This window comes from Pezoporus wallicus, unplaced genomic scaffold (assembly GCF_028554395.1).
Source record: "Pezoporus wallicus isolate ANWC-B61680 ecotype Strahan unplaced genomic scaffold, APGP_CSIRO_Pwel_v1 contig_8747, whole genome shotgun sequence".
In the NCBI taxonomy this organism is placed as follows: Eukaryota; Metazoa; Chordata; class Aves; order Psittaciformes; family Psittacidae; genus Pezoporus; species Pezoporus wallicus.
In genome coordinates this window covers 346,934-365,766 of record NW_026641976.1, presented here as the reverse complement: position 1 = coordinate 365,766, position 18,833 = coordinate 346,934, and the positions used below count along the sequence as shown (strand labels likewise).

The following is an 18,833-nucleotide window of genomic DNA, read 5'->3' as shown; positions in this document are numbered from 1 at the left end:
GGAGAGGTATTCTTGGGTCTCCCAGTACGCTCTCCTCCAGTTACACAGGAAGAAAGAAAGAACCAACAGAAGGCGCTGATGTCTCTCAAAACAAAACATTTTTTTTTTCATTTTTGTTTTGGAGGAACATATCCCACCCCCTCTATTCTGGAAAAGCCTCTCTAGTGCTTCATGAGCCTTTGAACCCCATTCAACATTTGTGCTTTGTGTGCTTCTAGGAGAAGCAGCTCTGCTTACAGCTCCCCAGCTCCCTCCTGTCATGTTTTAATCTTTCTGGAGGATTCAGCATGATGCAGTCTTTCTTGGTTGTAACTTCCATGAGCAGTCTATTTTCAAGCATCTTCATAGGCATCCAGTCTCATTCTAATCTCTTTTGACATATTGTAGGCAATATTCCTGAGGACTGTATCTGTGGCAGGTTGGAAATTTCATTCACTCCCAGCTATTTTGGTGTGGCTGTTCTGTATGAAAATATCACCATAAAAATATTCTGTGTGCCCAAACAAAGCCTTCTGGAAATCTGAATAAAACAAAATTCTCTGTGGCATTTTATTAGTCATAAGAGAGAATAGTGGATTATCAGGCTTGAAAACAGATTTAGGGTGACTAAATAAATATGTATATTATTTTAGGAAGCTATAAGCAGCAAAAAGCAGAATTGAGTCTGTAGCAAAAACACAGCAATTAGACATTTCAGTATAATTTAGACATTATACTAAAACCATGGTGTTTTTCAGGACACTGAACCATCAAATATATTGGCAAAAATTCGATGGCAAAAATGAATTATATATTAACTGCTCAAGAGGATGCCCATTATAGCAAGAGGGATAGAAATTGTTAACCTGATATAAGAAAGCTTCATGTGTCTGAACTGCCTTAAGACAGATTGTTTTCTATGTGACATGCAGGCAAGGATTTAAGAACTATGCTTTTCTGTCTTAGACCTTACAAGAGAATGAGGAGATGGCATTAATGGCAGTGGGTTTGCTGTCTACATGTCTTCAGCTTCATTATATTATCTATGCAGGCTGATGAACTGTAATTGTTTCCTGGCTACCGCTGGTAGCAGATAGGGTGACAAAGGGTTTTGGAGCACTGCTAGGTTCCTGTTTCTCTCATTGATCTCTATGAGAACAATCATTATGATAATGATTCTAATCCAAGCTTCTGTAATATAACTGAGAAATAAATGCTTCTTGGTTAATATGCCTCAATTAATGGGTCACTCAGTGTAGCTGCAGCAGGTTGCAAGTAAGTAGCTTTCAGGATCTGAGCGCAAATGATTATAGGTTTTCTTTCCCTTTTTAGATGAAATGGATTCATAAGCCTTACTCAAATGAATCGCTCTTGTAGTCATTAATTATAGTATACACATGTTAATGACATCATTATCAGGAGATAACATAATGTCCTAAGGACCACGTGCTACAGTTGTTTCCTGTGCAAACAATTGTGCTTGATAACACAGCCTGTCACAAAATGTCAAAAAACCCCACATGGTGTCTTGAAATGATTGTGAAATTATCATGTGTCACAGCTATGTATGTCATAAACAATACCATCATGACTGAATTTTTCATTAACTTCTTGGGTGAGGGATACTGAAGAGAACAAACAATTAAGATCTTGAACATCTCAAATGCAGCACATAATGCAGAACTGAATTGTTTAAAGCACACCCTGTGACTGGATTAAAATGCATTAGTCGTGAATTGAGGATATGAATAGTAATGGGCAATATTAAGGATCTTGGGAGATTTTTTCTCGTTTTTATTAAACACAAACAGGAAGGATTTTTCTTTTTTTTTTTAATATTCTACAGTTAATTCTTTTCTAGCACCTCCCTGTTAGCTTGTATGAGGACTAGATAATAAGATATTAAGAGTTGCCCATCTAACTCTTATTTTGACAACTAAACTCCTGGTCAAGTAAAAGTCAGTAACAGAGCTCCTCTGGACTTCTACAGGACCAGGATTTCACCCTTGTGGTCTATTAAGCTCTGAAGTGTGAGCGATCTCACACCCCTTTTGTGATAGAGCAGCAATTTCAAGCTCATGGTTGGCATGTGGGTTTCACTCCTGACTGTCACAGGAGCAGAAGTGCTCCTATTATCCAAGGCAGCAGGGCCAGTGGGTGTCCCACAGCACTTAACTACGAAGTCCTCCCTGGCTTTGTCTCTATTTCCTTAACCAGTGAATTTCAGAAAGTGTGTGCTCCTGATGCTGATGCTGCTTTATATGAAAAATACATAGGAGCTGACCAGCCTCCCTGAAGCACATCCAAGATAGCTGACATGCAAATATTTTAGAAAATTTAAAGTTGAAAGACTTGTCTCTAAAGCAACATCTTGGTTCACATTTTTATACTTGGTGGTTCTAGGTGATCCCAGAACAGAAAGAGAAAACTTTCTCAGAGGCTGCTCTTGAATTATATCTTTCCTTACCAGTAATAGTTCTTGACAGATCGCCTGTTTTTACACTTCCGGAGAGGTTTCAATGAGATTAGTATAATGATTCTAATTCCTTTCTGTTTTCACCTGAATTGAAGTACCAAATCTTCCAATGTTTCCTACAAAATTAATTATTCAGGTTTACAGTCTTGCTGTTACCAGCTAGCTCAGCCCTAATACACGCAATAAATTACCAGTGACCCTTTCTTCACCTCTTTGCCTCAGAGTCCCATTCTCTGCAAAGGACACTATCTAATTAAAAACACAACAGGGGCCTGCTCAGGCAGGAGGGTAGACTTAGGTGGGGGCAAAACTGTGTGACATTACAGGGATTTATTCTAGCAAAATCCAAGGCAAGGAAGGTAAGCTCTGAAGGGAGAGGTGTAAGAGACTAGTGAGATTTATGAGAGACTGGCAGAGTTGACAGGAGAAACTGGAAGAGTTACTGGAGCTGCCAGCAACTGTGCAAGCTTCTGGAAAGAAAATCAAAGGATTGTTATTTTTTAGCAGCAGTGTTAAAAATGTATTTAACTGACACAGGGAAGAGAAATTTTTTTCCTTTCTTCAATGCTGAAGTTATGATTGCATTTATTTTTATTTTTTTATTCACACTTCACTAGAGTTCAGCTTCTTGAAAAGCTGTTCATTGTAAGACTGGTTCTAGGCACTCTATCTCTTGGCTGATGTCACTCATACAGAAAATCTGAGTCAAGTACACGGCATAAATACAGAAAAATTTCAGGAACCACACAACTTCAAGCAGTTTTGCAGTTACCCTTGGGAAACCTTTGTGAAATGTGAGTTTGGATCTTTTCTAACTGTGTAAGTACCTCAGAAGACAGCAAACGTATGCCACATATTATCTGTAGAAATAATTCACTGGTTAATCAGGGTGTATTTTTAGGAAGACTTCAACTGCATTCAGAGATATTCAGAAATTTTGCAAAGCAACTTGAACACCTCAAATTCAGGGAAGGAACATAACATCTGACAAAGAGGGTGGGAAGTAACCTTCTAGGAAACCTTAATTATGCCACAGAAAATGCCCATGTGGCATTCACCAAGCCTCGCCAGAAAGGCAGTTTTCTTTCTTGCTTAATTTCCTTTATTATATTCTAACCAAGTGCATGATCAATAATAAGGCAGGAAGAGAAGCAGCAGCATCACCAACTGCATAATCCTGAGCACTGTGTACTCTGAAGACATTATCTTGTGGGAAAACAATGTTTGTGTAAGTAAAGAATATCTCATCAAACACGATAACAAAATAGGAGAGTACTGGGAAGTTTCAGTTATTTATCAAAATTTTGGGTGCTTTTATTTACCTTTTTTTTTTTTTTTTTAAACCATATAGGATTAATCCAGAGTGGATATCTACAGTTCTGTATATACTTTAATTCATACATATTTTTAAATCTGCCATCAGTAGAGTCTGAATACTTAGTATTCAAAAGAGACTTCTGTCATTCAAGTTGCAGGATTCAGTGCTAATGGAAGATGGAACAAACTCCATGAACCATTTGCTAGATATGGAGACTTGGACAAAGCAGCCTGGTTGAATAGTCCCCCATTTTCTTTCCTGGGAATTCAGGGAGAAAACCTGTTATCTACAAGATCTCCTGAAGATATCTTATATGATCAGTGATCCACTTAATAGAAGGAAAAGAAATAAAATAAATTGGTGTGGAGAAGCAATCTGCTTTCATCACTCTTTTCATTGCATATGTAGTTGAGATGACGTAGGAATCTGGTGGTTTTGTCCCAGTTTAAAGCTGTAGTTGCTGCTGCTTTGAACAGTGGCAGCATCTTTTTAAAACATTCATATACAGTTATTAGTTTGGCATCGTGCTGTTATTGTTATTACTTTAATTTATCTTACTAGTAAGGAAAGTTAAAGTCATGTCATTTTTCAGCATCTTTCAAATGTGTATTCTCAGAAATAGTGTGGGACAATGGTGTAGCACTTCTTTAACAGCAAAGGATTTTTCATGCCAAATTTCAAAGAACAGCCAGATTTTCCATCAGTTAACAGGAACAGAAGTGCAAGAGCTTCTCAAAATAAACTGTCAGGATTTTTTTTTACAGGATCTTAGGTAATATGATAAACCTTTCATTACAAGCAGCTACCGGAAAGAGCTTGGTTAGTTATTTGCAAAGGAGAAGTAGCATGGGTATACAACACTAGATTTGTCCTGTCCACCAATCTCGCTGACAGTTTTTTGCAAGAAACCTAGAAGAATTCATCCATGGGAAAATTCATTAAGCCAAAAGCTGACTAGAAATTAGTGTTAACTTTACTTCATGGTAAACAAGAGATGTTTTACCTCTGATTCAATAATACCATAACCTTGTATATTGTATTTTACTTGGCAAAACTATTCTTTCAGTTCCTCATAGAATTAAAGAGTCAGGAATCTATTCCCAGGTGATCACCAGGAAATCTGTGTTCCCTTAGAGTGATTTTAGCTTCATGATTTTGAGCAATTTTACTAGTATTGTTTGGCTGAAAAAAAAAATACTTATTTCGTTTTGAGAATTTTCATGAGTTTTCTTAGGTTTTTGGTTTTGTTTTTTTTTTCTGTCAACTTTGCATTTTAAAGATGTTTGTAAGGATCTTGGTCTGATTTTTTAGCAATTTCTGAACCATAATACATATTTTGTCTTCTCCTACCTTTGCTGTTATGGAATGTAATTTAAAAAACATAAAAAGAGAACCCAAATCCGGAATCACCAAATCAGCATTCAGAACTCCTGGATTTCCTAAAGCCAAACTCTGTATGAGGGTAATTTAATAATTTAGGTATTAAGTTTAGATCTAAGTACAGATTTTGTGTGTGTGTGCGTGTTTCAAGGATATGATTAAAAAGAAAAATTTGTCAATCTGTTTAAAAAAAAAAATCGAAGAAGTATTTTTATATTGTCCCTGAACCTAGCTGATTCATTTGTCATATTCAACATCCATCATATACAATATGTCAAACCATGCTTAGAAGCATGACTTTCTTCTTAATTTGCTATTTGTTACATCATCACCACTGACATTTTGGTTGCTCATTCTGTATGTGGAAGCGTGAATGGGAATTCCTATTCCTTCGAAACACTATTTAAAGTTAAAACATAAACCAATTCATTTGAACTCCTTATAACATTCATGCTGTGGGAAGGTACTGTGGAGGCAAGTGACCTGCAGCCTTGTGCCGTGTGCTTTGTTCATGAGATGGATGGCTATAATTTACTCCTGCCTGAAACACTAGTATTTATGATGCCTTTGCTTGGCTGAGGGGTAAAAGTGGTCTCCAGATAAATAGAAGCATTTTTTTTAAAAAGCATATTGAAAAGAGAAATCCACAGGACAGCTGAAGGTCAAGGGAAGAAGGCAGTGAGGGTTGCTTTGTCTTCTTTTCCAGGCAATGAAATAATTCTCTTTATTTGAGTCCATGGAGAATATTTACTTTTTTATTTCCCGTTCCTGCTCACACACATGCATACGCACTGATCATGCAAGCGCAAGCACACACACAAACCTTGACCTCAGTTATATAGGAGGACCCCAGTTATACAGCAGGACATGGTCAAAATCAGAAACAGTAGTGTAAAATCTGGCTTTTCAGCTATTCTCTGGGTCACAGCTGGATGAGCATACTGGCCACTCTAAATAAGTCAAAATAACTATAGCTAGTTCAAATTAAGGTCCTCTTCCTTTAGCCTTATGTATTTGAGTACTGGAGCCAAATTGTCAGCCATTGCTTTTGTCTGGAAGCTTTGTTAATTGTTCAGTGTAATACTCCCAAAATTCTCAGTAGAAAAGCCTAGCTTTTAGATTTGACAAAACACTGCAAGGACGTGATAGCAATGAATGTAAAACACACCAAAAAAGAAAGAAAAATATCCCCAAGGGGTACTAATTTTAGATTTAATCAAAGTAAGTGAGAATTTTCCTTTCTGATTTTCTGCTGCAAGAGCTGCTGCTCATTTACAGGTAAATGTAACTCACAAAGGTATTATACTGAATATATTTACTTTAGAAATATTGTGTTTATCTAAGCCTTCTTTGTTTTTCTTTATTATTAATTCTCTCTTTCCATCAGACATGCATGAAAATATATTGTTAAGCACACAGGTTACTTATCAGCTTTTCCTAGACTGCATAACCTTTAAGATGGCTCCTCACTTTTCTGGAAATTTTCTCCTTTTACTGACCAGCTTAGGAGATCAGTTTCCCCTGTAGAAGCTGCTGGAATGCTGAGCAGCAAAAGTAGAAAACAGTGGGAACAGTGGAAAATAAAAGATCAAATACATTAGGAATCAAGTTTGCTTTTTTTCATCAACAAGCAGGGTTAATACTCCATAGATAGTCAGACCATTACCAAACCATGCCCGAATGGTTTCCGTGACAAGGTGCAAAATTAGCATTTTGACTGGAGAAACCAGACTGATGTCCATTAAAAAAAAAATGTCTTCAGAGCTTTTTATTAAGATCTGATTCTCCCCAGCTGAATCATCTTTCCTGTCTTTCCTGAGATAGCACCATTTACTGACCTAAATCTCCTTAGTTAAGAGAATGTAGACTTTTAAGATTAGACCTTTAGCACTGGATTTCCCTGACTTTAAGCTGGACTTATAAAGGTGGGTTGTAAAAGTCTAAGCAGCTCACCCTGAGGTCCTTTTATCATCAATAAGAAGCCATTTGTCATCTTTAAGGCAAGACGAATGGTCCTCTGTAAGCTCTTGTTTCTCCCCAAGGACTGCTATGGAAGAAGTCCTCATTTGACGGTCTGAAGGCTTGGATGACTAAGTTTTACCTACCTGAAGTTAGGTTGAGATGAATGCCATTGGTTCTATGGTTGTCCTCTACCTCCACGCACAAATGAATGCTTTTGTGTATACGTAGAATGCAATAAGACCTTTCTCTTAGTATGACTATGCAGGATGTATGTATTTATATTGTTTGTGCATATGTACCAATGTAGACAATGTCTACAAAAATGTATAGAGAGCTGTGTCTTGCTGATTTTAATATATTTGAGTTCTGTTCCCATCATCAGAGTATCAGGTGCTATCGGTCTACCTGCATCTATCTGGACAATAAAAATATAATTTGCTTTGAAAGGCTAGCTGATACTAGTTCTACTGAAGCTCTCTTTCTTATACACCAGTAGGTACTATTTCATGGCTTTTTAACTCAGTACTGAGCTATTATAGAACCAAGTCACCATGCTTAAAAGTATACTTACTTGCATGAATGAGCAGTGAATGAAAACCATTAATGTCCCAGCATGCACTGCTCACAAATACTTATTTTTGTTGTAGCCAGAGTTTCTTAGTGTGTTTCTGCTTCATTTAAACCTGTCAATACCTCAATTAGTGCTTGCTTCTCTTCCCCTGGGAGGGACATTTACACATGTCACTTCACAGCCTCCAAAATCTAAAAGGCCTGTGGGAATTGCTGGGTCATAAATATTTCCTGATTAAAGCTTGTGTTTTCTGGTGACTTCCTGCACCTCCCCCCCCCCTCCCCCTTTCTTTTTTTTTTTTTCTTTTAAACTTGCAAACTGTTCAGGTATTTTTAATGAAAGGGCACAAATGGAAAGTTTAAAGCATAACAACTTGTAAGAAGCCGAGCGCTCTCCCATGTGACTCTACAGTCTCTGATTTTTACTGGTTTGCATTCAGTAAGTAAAAAATTAGAGCACTGTACTTTACAACTACAATAGCAGTAACCTTCTCATTTAACATTAAAACTTGATGCCATCTTGATGGCAGACTGAATTCAATTTAAGATCAAAGCATTGGAGAAGTTATCTAAAATTATATTTTGCTAGTTTTAACTATTTAACATTCCTGCTCCTTCCAGCCTGACTGATGACTCCAGAGTGATGAAAGACCATAATTGATTTGGAATAGAGAGTGGCCCAAGAAATTTATACATAATGGAGACATGTTTCTAATATTAATTTTTAGGCATCCATAATTTTCAACAGTGGTGACGATGGTAACATTAATGTTGTCCATTAATTCATTGTGTAGAAACAGGGTCTTTGTCTAAGTCTTCATAAATCACAATTATATACATGCTAATGTAATTTTTTATAGGTCTTTGATCACTTTTGTTTTGACAATTAGCCAAGCTTTGATGAAACTGATTTTCCGTTGCCTGACATGGGTTATCTTAGTTTGTCACAAATTTCCACACGCTTTTGCTATAACTGACTGCAGGGAACAAAGCTATCAGCTTATCATTTCCCATTTTCTTTCTCTTGTTATTAGGAAGTACAGTTAGACAAAATGGATATTGAAGCTGCATAGCAAAGCAAAAGAAAGTCATATTCATTTCAGAACCATGTCAAAGTCAAAGGAAAAACCAAGGCTGCTTGTCTCATGTGTATCGTTTGAAGACAGCAGTTTGTGCTGTACAAATAAAGAACTAATGCAAGAAAAGACCTCACGAAGGGGACAGAATTGCCTTTGTGATTTGAGAGAAGAGACCTTTTTTATTTTATTAATGTGTCTTTTGGTTAAAATTCTTAGTTGGCATGCAAAATAAATCAACTTCTTTTCCTATAATGTGATCTGAAACCATTTCTGAGTGAATAAGGTATGAACCCTAAATGTTCACAGCCTTTGCCATGACATATTCAATCCGATCATGAGGTGCTGGTGAAGCTGCCAAGTACTCAAGATATCATTGTCATTCTTATTAAAGCTTAGCATCAAACAAGGACTGTTCTAGCTTAGAAACATATGTTTGAATAATACTTATAATCAAAGTAACTTCATGTATATCAGTGGAATAGCTAGATGAAATGGTATTTTAGAGTGTGCAGAGTCACATTCCCACTCTGATTTATTTTTAGATTTTTTTTTCTAAGAATACTTTGTAAGATTGTCTTAACATTCTAATAATGTCTTAATATTCTAAAATTCATACCACAGAGTCTCTTATTTTGATATGGGATTTATAATGCAACCTTAGGTAGATGGGATATAGACTGGTCATGTCTCTTTAATTTCTCTCTATTATTTATATATCATAATTCTCATGAATGTCACTTTTCACTAAATGAAAACATAAAGATGTGGTTTTTGCTCTGCAGTCTCTTTTTCCATGGTAGTACTGTTTTTCATACTGTTTTGTCAGAAAATTATTTTTGCTAATAGAACTGCTAATGAAGTTCATGCCTATTGTCCAGAAATCCATTACTCTACCGGTTATAAATGGAATCATATAAAAAGCTACTAGCCTTCCTTTTAAGGCAGCCTAGAGGTAGAAGGTAATTTGATTTGCTTTGCTTTGGTTTAAAAATCTTTTTGGGAACATTTTTGTCCATACGTTTTCTGAATTTATTTCATGTACACTGTAAATTCCTAAAACTGAAGCTGAGCAAATAATTCATTCTGTCGTATGAATTCATCAAATTTCTACTTCTCAAATTTCTCAGGTTTACGTTTGAAATAGTTTTTCCTAGTCTGGAACCTCAGCAGCAATTAATTTCAAAACATTTGCTTTTTGAAGTTGAAATTCTTACCATATTGATTAGTTACATAATTCACCCAGTATTGTTTATGAAAGTTCCTTTGCTTACACAACAAATTCTGAAAAAAAAAAATAGTAAAATATTGCCTTCAAAATCCACTTCCTTGTAAAATTTAAATTGAACTTTCAAAATATTTTTCTGATGAACTTGAGTAGGTAACAAAGATTAATTTCATTTTCAAAATTAGTGAATATTGATAGAAAACTGTTGTAATTAATTCTATGTCTATTATTTTTTAAAAATTGCTGTGTTCATAAAAATGGGGTGTTTATTTGTGTGTTAACTTATTTCTTTCACCCTTTGAGATATGCAGGTGTTTTTCTAGTCCTGTGCCCCTCTTGAGGATGAAGACTGGAGAACACAGTTTTACCAAGGAACAGCATACTTAAATAGAAGTATTTAAGCAGTCCTATAGATTTTAAATTTCCTGCTACATTCAGGACACCATTTGAATTCTGGGGAGATGCCACTTAAGTAAGCAAAAACATCATTTATGAAAGGAAAAACAAAGTTAAGAAAACAATTATAGCAATGCGCACACTGACTCCTGGAAGTCTACTAAATTTAAAAATAAACTAACAAATAGGTACTGACTAATTATAGTGTGAGAGCTAGGCTCCCTTAAATGTAAGCAATGTACTTGCATGGGCTTTCTTTGCCTGAGCAGAAGTGGATTGAGGAAGAGGAAATTTGGTTTTGAGGTAGAAAAATCTCATTTGTCATGGACAGAAGAGATTTCTCACAGAAGAGAGTGGCTGACCAGCATGAAAGGACATGCTAAATTTGGCTTAAATGTTAAAACGGAATTTTAATGTATTTATTTTTTTCAATATATATTCATTTCAACTTTAATGCAGTTTTCTCTTATCTCAGCTCATATCCTCATGATGTTATTTTTACCCAAGGTTGTTTACACTGAGTCAAAGGACCATAGTCCTCTGTTCTAGAAGCTGTTCAAGAAAATCAGATGGTATTCATCTTCCCTCATTACAGCATTAGTGTGCACACCTCTGCAGCTAAGCAAACCATTGCAAGTTCCTGAGTGATCAGTGTAAAGAAGAGGCTTTTGAGGGCACAGATCTTCTGTTTAGATATGTTCAGTTATCTACAGATCATTATCTGTACCATTAGATTTGCTTATCTACTGCACCTTTTACATCCTCTTTCTCAAGAACAACTTAAATCTTCATTGTTTGGCTATGATCAGCAATCTGACTATCAATATAGCTCAGAACACAACCTACAATGTCACCCAACATCTCCCATCTATTGTGGTGTTGACTGTGCTGTATTCCTCTCTTCTCACCACAGCCAGGTAGCTAGAAAAATACTATTTTAATACCCACAGTTCTTAAACATACAGAGAATTTAACAGTCTTGGAATCATTTATGTATGTAACAAAGACATTTAGTGTTATTGTTCCAAACAGAATCCCAACTTTAAACAGAAATCTCCAAGATTAATGGTGCTTGTAACCATATGCATCCCTTAAAAATGGAAATTGCCATAATCTGTAAACGGTAGCTTCTATTTTGTCTAGTTTTGATCAATACACCTTTAGCAATGCCCAGCACATGCTTCAGAGAAAGATGTTGGAGAATCCCAGAGGAGAGATAATTGAATTAATTTGTCCCATAAGGAAGCCGACTACAGAGTCCTGGAAAATGATGCTGTGCATTCCTTGAACATATAGAGCAACATGCCCTTCTCTTCCAAAATTCTCTTATATAAATACATATCATTATATATGTGTGTATATAATGTATATTTGAAGAGCTATAAAGGATACACACACTTAATAGGGCATCTGAATCATCTTGTTATATTTCTAAACGCCTTCACTCTATTTTTAAGACATCCTGAGAGAATATCTCATGCATATGTAGTACAGATTTAGTTTGCTTATTTACAGTTTTCTAGATTATTTTGTCAGTAAAGAGCCAGCATATTTATCTCAGTTATTTGCATCAGTAATTTGATTAAAGATAGTTTGAGGATGAAGAAATACGTTGCCTAAAATATCCTTGGGAATGTGGTTTTGTTACCAGAAATCTTTTGACATTAAAGAAGATAAAAAGAAGAGCTTATAGTTTAGGATCATTGGAGATAAATTGTGAAGAGTATAAAATCAGCTTTGGAGGAAGGGGAAATATTTAGCTGTGAGGCATTGCTATGGCAATAAAAAATCCGTGTGGAAGATTATGTGAGAAGGAGGGAAGGATAAGCAGGGATAAAGCTGTATCTGAGGAATAAAGTCATCTTTCTTTACATGTTTTTATGCTGCTCTTATTAAGAAAGTTTGTTGGAAAAAAAAGAAAGCATTTCAAAAGCTAGCTTTTGTTATTTAAGAAGCAAGCAAGATAGTCACAGTATTTGGATGGCACCCATCAGGGTACTCTTGGTAGACAACTAGTGAGGAGTTCTGAAAGTGAGGAAGGAGTCTCTGAGACAGGTTCCTTGAGGTCTGTGGGGTTTAAATCTATATCCCATTTTCTGTGGGTACACATTTTGTGCTCATACCAGTGAAGCAGGAGGAGGATAGACCTGCCAATGCAAGGCCCAACAGCTCCAAACCTCCTGCCCAGGGATCACGGGCACCCAGGGAGCTCAGGTACTTTGTGGAAAGGCACACGCCATCCCTCAGCCTCTGGGTGGGCTAAGCACATGCTCCCTCCATCACCAGAGAAACTTGAAGTAGGACATACTGGTGGGAAAGAGGACTGAAGCTGTAGAGAAAAATCACTTAGGTGACTTAGAAAGCATGATTTAATTTGGGATGGGAAATGGTGTTGGAGGAGAAGAGCATTGCTGTAGGGGTTAGGGAGCCCTATTCGAGTTCGTTGTGTAATTAGTGCAGCCCATTTACTCCATGTAGCATCAGTTGCATGATGTGTAGAGGAGACCCTGCCTTTGAACATCCAGCCCAGCACGGGCAGCCGGGGTGCCAGGAGGAGCTGTGCTTCAGTGCCAATCACTTCCGAAGCAGCTCGAACCCATTCATAGGCTGCCAGTATCTCTTTCTCAGTTGGGGTATAGCTGGCCTCAGATCCTTTGTATCCCCGACTCCAAAAGCCGAGGGGTCGACCTCGAGTCTCCCCTGGAGCTTTCTGCCAGAGGCTCCAGGTAGGACCGTTCTCCCCAGCTGCAGTGTACAGCACATTTTTTACATCTGGCCCGGTCCGGACTGGTCCAAGGGCTACTGCATGAACTATCTCGCGTTTAATTTGCTCAAAGGCTTGTTGCTGCTCAGGGCCCCATTTAAAATCATTCTTCTTCCGGGTCACATGATAGAGAGGGCTTACAATCGAACTGTAATTTGGGATGTGCATTCTCCAGAACCCCACTGCACCCAAGAAAGCTTGCGTTTCTTTCTTATTAGTTGGTGGAGACATTGCTGTTATCTTGTTGATCACATCTGTGGGGATCTGTCTACGTCCATCTTGCCATTTTATTCCCAAAAATTGAATCTCCTGTGCAGGTCCCTTGACCTTACTCCGTTTTATGGCAAAACCGGCTTTCAGCAGGATTTGGATTATTTTCCTCCCTTTCTCAAAGACTTCTTCCGCTGTATCGCCCCACACAATAATGTCATCAATGTATTGCAGGTGTTCTGGAGCTTGCCCCTGTTCCAGTGCAGTCTGGATCAGTCCGTGGCAAATGGTAGGGCTGTGTTTCCACCCCTGGGGCAGTCGGTTCCAAGTGAACTGGACACCCCTCCAAGTAAAAGCAAACTGTGGCCTGCACTCTGCTGCCAAAGGAATGGAGAAAAATGCATTGGCAATATCAATCGTGGCATACCACTTGGCTGCCTTTGACTCTAGTTCATACTGAAGTTCTAGCATGTCCGGTACGGCAGCACTCAATGGTGGTGTGACTTCATTCAGGCCACGATAGTCTACTGTTAGTCTCCATTCTCCATTAGACTTTCGCACTGGCCATATGGGGCTATTGAAGGGTGAGCGGGTCCTTATTGAAGGGTAAGCGGGTCCTGCTGATCACCCCCTGACTCTCCAGTCTACGGATCAGCTGATGGATGGGAATCAGGGAGTCTCGGTTGGTGCGATATTGCCGCCGGTGCACTGTTGTGGTCGCAATTGGCACTTGTTGTTCTTCAACTTTCAGCAACCCCACAGCAGAGGGATCTTCTGAGAGACCAGGCAAGGTGGACAGCTGCTCAATTTCCTCAGTCTCCAAAGCAGCAATACCAAAAGCCCACCGGTACCCTTTTGGGTCTTTGAAGTACCCTCTCTTGAGGTAGTCTATGCCGAGGATGCATGGAGCCTCTGGACCAGTCACAATAGGGTGCTTTTGCCACTCCCTCCCAGTCAGGCTGATTTCAGCCTCCAGCACAGTCAACTCTTGGGATCCTCCTGTTACTCCAGAAATATAGATGGGTTCCACCCCTTGACAGCTTGATGGCATCAGGGTACACTGTGCACCGGTATCTACTAGAGCCTTATACTTCTGTGGGACTGATGTGCCAGGCCATCTGATCCACACAGTCCAGTAAATCCGATTGTCCCCTACCTCCACCTGGCTGGAGGCAGGGCCCCTCTAATGGTCGTCACAGCATTGGACACTTAAGTCGTGTTGAAAGGGATTAGTCTTCATTATCACAGGAGCTGGAGTAAAATCAGCTCTTCCACTCCATCTGGGAAACTGCTCACCAGAGACTGAAGCCGTAGCTCTCATGGGACGATCAGTCTTGGCCCTTGCTCCCCTCTTCAGTTCACTCACCCGTTCCTCCAAAGCTGAAGTAGGTTTTCCATCCCACTTTGTCATGTCTTCTCCGTGATCCAGCAGGTAAAACCATAGGGTACCCCGTGGCGTATACCTTCTGTATCTCCTCTCTCGAACAATAGGACGTCTTTTGTTAATAGCTGAGACGTGTGTTGGTACACGTGAGGAGCTGGATAAATCAGATACATCGTCCCTCAATTTGTCGAGGTCCTGGGACAGTTTTTTCACAGCTGAGATGATGGAAGGAGTGAGATTGTCTTCGAACTCTCGGAGTTTATGAACCATTTCATCCACTGTTAGTGGTACTATGTCATTCCAGGTCACTGTTGCCAATGAATGGGCATATGATGACGGTGCATTCCGTGTAAGTTTTCGCCACATGGGTCGTGTACATTCAACTTCATCTGGATCTATAGGTGTATCCCTGTTATTCGGCTTGATGTGATAGATCATCTCTACGATGGCCGATTCCCTCAGAGACTGGATGCCTTTGTCTATAGTAGTCCACTTGGCCGAACGACTCGTAACATCATCCTTGTACGGAAACCTTTCTTTCACAGCTGCCAAGAGCCTCCTCCAAAGGCTGAGGGACTTTTTCTCTCTTGCAATTGCTTTGTCAATTCCCCCTTCTCTAGCAAGTGATCCCAGCTGCTTGGCTTCTGTACCTTCTAGTTCGTGACCATCGGCCCCATTGTCCCAGCATCGGAGTAACCAGGTGATGATGCTCCCCTGGTTGACGGGTAAAATCTTTTCGCATATTCCGCAGCTCGGTTGAGGTCCGAGGTCGAGAAGTTACCTCTTCTTCTTCTTCTTCGTCATGTGATGATGACTCCTGATCAGATTCTGGACCGGGTGGTGAATTCATTGGTTCTTCATCTCGCTTCACCCTTTTTGCCTCCTTTTTGCTTGTTCTCTTGCGTACAGGGGCAACTGATATTGGTACGAATTGGTCCTCTGGTTTGGCTGCAGTGATTATCACTGTGGTTTGAGTAGCGACTGTACTTGTTGCTGGGGGTGGTGTAGCTGCTGTGCTTGGAGCTGGGGTAACCGCGCTGTCTGTTGCAGTTGAAGTTTGAGCAGCTGCTGTACTTGCCACTGGGGTAGCTGTGCAGTTCATTGCAGCCAAAGTTTGAGTAGCGACTGTCACTTTGCCCTCAAATCCGCCGACATTCTTTTCCTTTTGAAGGTGCTGGATAGTGTTGAACAAGGCCCTGTAAGCATAGGCCAAGCCCCAGCACGTTGCCGTGATTTGTCCATCTCTGGTATGGCCAGAATGACCACACACCTCATTTAAATGTTTTACTAATTCTTCTGGATTTTGCAGTTGTTCGGTAGTGAAATTCCAAAATACTGGAGGGGCCCACTGACCTAGATACTTGCCCATACTATCCCACACACCCTGCCACTCATGGCTGTCCAGCCTCTGGGAAAATCTCTCGGTCCTCCTACATCGTCGTTTGACCCCAGACAAGACCCAAACCTGAATCTGCTTAACTCTTGAAATCAGTAGTGGGCAAAACACACTCTGTATGCGTGTTAGCATGGTGATTCCCATCACCATCAGCAAACAAGTCTCAACAGCATTAAAAGGCCATTCAAAAAATTCAAAACTCTCAAATGTAAATGGTCTGGGGGGACGACTAGGAGGGTAAAAGGATGTCTCCTTCACAGGTTGAGCACCTGAGAAGGAGAAAAAAGATGTGTAATTGCTAAGCACCTCCATCATATACCTCCCAAAGTATAAAGGTGGTGACCACACTGGGAACATAAGCCAGGTCAGTTTCATGATCAATGATTCTATTGTATTACAAGTCATTACCATAAAGTACAATGGGATAAAAACCTTAGCCCAAGCCCCACACTTGAAAAACACTAATACAGCCAATACCGGATGGACGTAATATATGGTATACTGAAACTGTGAGATCAAGAGGAAAAACCTTGAGAGCCAATAAATCAGCATTGTGACGAGTGACTATCAATCCAGTCAGATCTGTTCTTATCTCAACCCCTCGTGCCCCACGTTGGGCGCCAAAAAGAACTGTCGTGGTTTAAACCCAGTCAGGTAACTTGTTCACTCACTCCCAGTGAGTGGTGCCGAGCTGACAACAATCAAGGTCCGTGTCCGTCTCCCCCCCCCCCCCCACCGGGGCTCTCCCCTTCCCCGCTCCCGGAGGAACGGGGAGGAGGATCGAGAGAGTGCAACTCCTACGGGTTGAGACAAGAACAGTCCAGCAACAAATCACCACCGCTACTATCAGCTAAAACAATGATAAGGGAAAATAACAAGGGAAGAGAATACGATACCACCGGCCAAGAAAACGAGTTCCACCCGGAAGCTCCTGTCCTTCCTGGTAACTCCCAGTTACCCCCCACCCCAGGCATGACGTGCTGTGGTATGGAATACCTCCCCGGCTAGCCCAGGTCAGGCGCCCCGTCTCTGCTTCCTCACAGCTTCCCCTCCTCCCTGGCAGAGCATGAGCCTCACAGAGTCCTTGGTCAGGGTAAACATCACTTAGCAACAACCGACAACATCGGCTTCACCAACACTGTTCTCAAACTAGAAGTCAAAACACAGCACTGCACCAGTTAACACAAAGGAAAAAACATGACTGCTACTGCTGAACCCAGGACAGAACCTAAGGAGGTTTCAGCAGGAAGAAGAGAGGGAAAGGTGAAGGGGACTAGAGCATATTACACTGAGGAGAAAAGAGAAAGGAGTGTAAAGGTGCAGTAAATGAAGAAGAAAGAGACCTGTGGGAGGAAGAAAGGTGGTGGCAAAAGCTAATGATGGTAATCTGGTCTCCTTAATAGCATGCTACTCATTTGAATTTGGTCTCTTATTAATGAACAAAATGCATAAAAGGATATATTGGTCTAGTTCAGGTATTGCAAATAAAAGCAAATATATTCAAGTGCACATACCTGTAAATATAGGGCCCATAGGTTTGCAGCTGTGTAGGTCTAGCATGCTGCCTTCTGTGTTTAGAAGCAACAAGTGGATGGACACAATGAACTTTCTGAATTTAACCTCCTTGTGGGTACTAGTTCTTGGACAGACACCAGATAAAACTGAAGCTACTTTCATTCTCTGGAAGATGGAATCAGACTTGTCCTAATTTTCCATTCTGATTATTCATCATTTTTTCTCTTTGAATGCTCCTCTCTGACAAAATTAATTGATATGTATTATCCAAACAGTTAAACAAGATGTGCTTCATCAGTAACGCATATCAGTGCCTAAAAAGCCTCATGTCTCACACAATCTTTCTAAGAGTTCTTCCTGTAATTAGATCCTGTTTGTAACTAACCACAGGTCTGTTAATTTTCAAATTGGTTTGTTTTGGTTCAGGAAGCCTTTGAACGTAAAAAACTGCATCCTGACATATTGTCATATCTGAACATCAGCAGCTCTGGCATGAAAAGGTCATGCCACCAAGCATTAACATTTCAGAATAGCGATTATAGTAACTAATTCAAATAAGGATTATGTTTTTCTTTTTTTCTGTGTGGTAGCAATAGATACCATATATGCAAAAGGAAAGACTGTGGAAGCCTCAAATAAGGTCCTATGCCAATGTCATCTTAAAATAAAGACCTAGAGAAGTTCAGATGAAACGAGTGAGTTGTTCTGATAAGAAGAGGCAAGTGTTCATGCATAAAAACAAGGAGAGTGGGGCTATTGTGGGAGGCAGCCTTGAAGTGAAGAAGGGAGTTATGCCACCTCATATGCTTTGAAAGGAGTGGACGGATTCGTTCAGAAGAGAGCAATTCTGTGTGCTGTCCAGGGGTTTCCAGCGTTAACCAAGAAGGGAACAGGCCAGAACTGAAAGATAGGCTCATGGGTTTTGATACTCACAAATGCCCAGATGCTATTCATTGGTGGACAGATAATATGGGAATGAAAGGACAGACATGTCATGATTCAAAAATGTCAAGTTTTGAGGGGTTTACATTAAAACACTCTGAGGATTTTCGCTTCCTATTTCCAGAAACAAAATTATTCCAAAATGTGAAAATACTTTGGGTTTAAGCCTATTCTTGCTAGCAAGGGTACTTTTTTCAACATTTTTTTTTTTTTTAATTCCTACATGATTAATGAAAC

General features: G+C 39.6%; 1 protein-coding gene across 2 annotated transcripts in view; it reads left to right on the top strand.

The window, feature by feature from the left end:
* Positions 1–18,833, top strand: part of DSCAM (DS cell adhesion molecule) — a 460,950-nt gene that overhangs the window by 336,512 nt on the left and 105,605 nt on the right. The window lies entirely within an intron of this gene.